Genomic DNA, 705 nt, shown 5'->3' with positions numbered 1-705 from the left:
TATATATATATATATTTATAGAACAGATTTACATGGAGTACGAAAAATACGGATAACTAAGAGAAGAGGGATTAGTAATTCAGATCCGACATGTTTGGGGATTCAGAATTACGTAATATTAGTAATGTTGGCAGATAGAGTGTGCAGAAAGTCAAGGATATGCAACCTTTGCCTTTCATCCTTTTGGGGTCGATAAATTAAGTACCAGTTACGCACTGGGGTCGATGTAATCGACTTAATCCCTTTGTCTGTTCTTGTTTGTCCCCTCTATATATCATTTATATGATAATAAGTGTCGCGGTTCTCCGCAATTTACAACCTTCAGTTTATTTACAAATTTATAATATATGTATGTGTATATATATATATATAGATCGGCCATTATTATGATTGACCGTTGACTGAACACTATTCAATTTTTTTTCTCCGTATTTTTCTCCTTGTCTCCGTATTCTTTCTGTTGAAGAGCGTAGCTCGAAACGTCAAAGACTTTCCGTATTCCCGAGCGTCATACTAATATATACTTTTGTTATTTACACCACCTGTCCTCGTCTGTTGTTATTTTTTGTATATTCTCCCATATATATATATATATATACACACATTCATATATGAGAGTTCACGAAAAAACAACAGACGAAGACAGGTGGTGTAAACAACGAATGGATGTATTAGTATAACGCTCGGGAATAGAGAAAGTCTTTA

The sequence above is a fragment of the Octopus bimaculoides genome, chromosome 27, assembly GCF_001194135.2.
Source record: "Octopus bimaculoides isolate UCB-OBI-ISO-001 chromosome 27, ASM119413v2, whole genome shotgun sequence".
Taxonomy (NCBI): domain Eukaryota; kingdom Metazoa; phylum Mollusca; class Cephalopoda; order Octopoda; family Octopodidae; genus Octopus; species Octopus bimaculoides.
The sequence above is the reverse complement of the archived record's forward strand: the minus strand, read 5'-3'. Positions refer to the sequence as shown.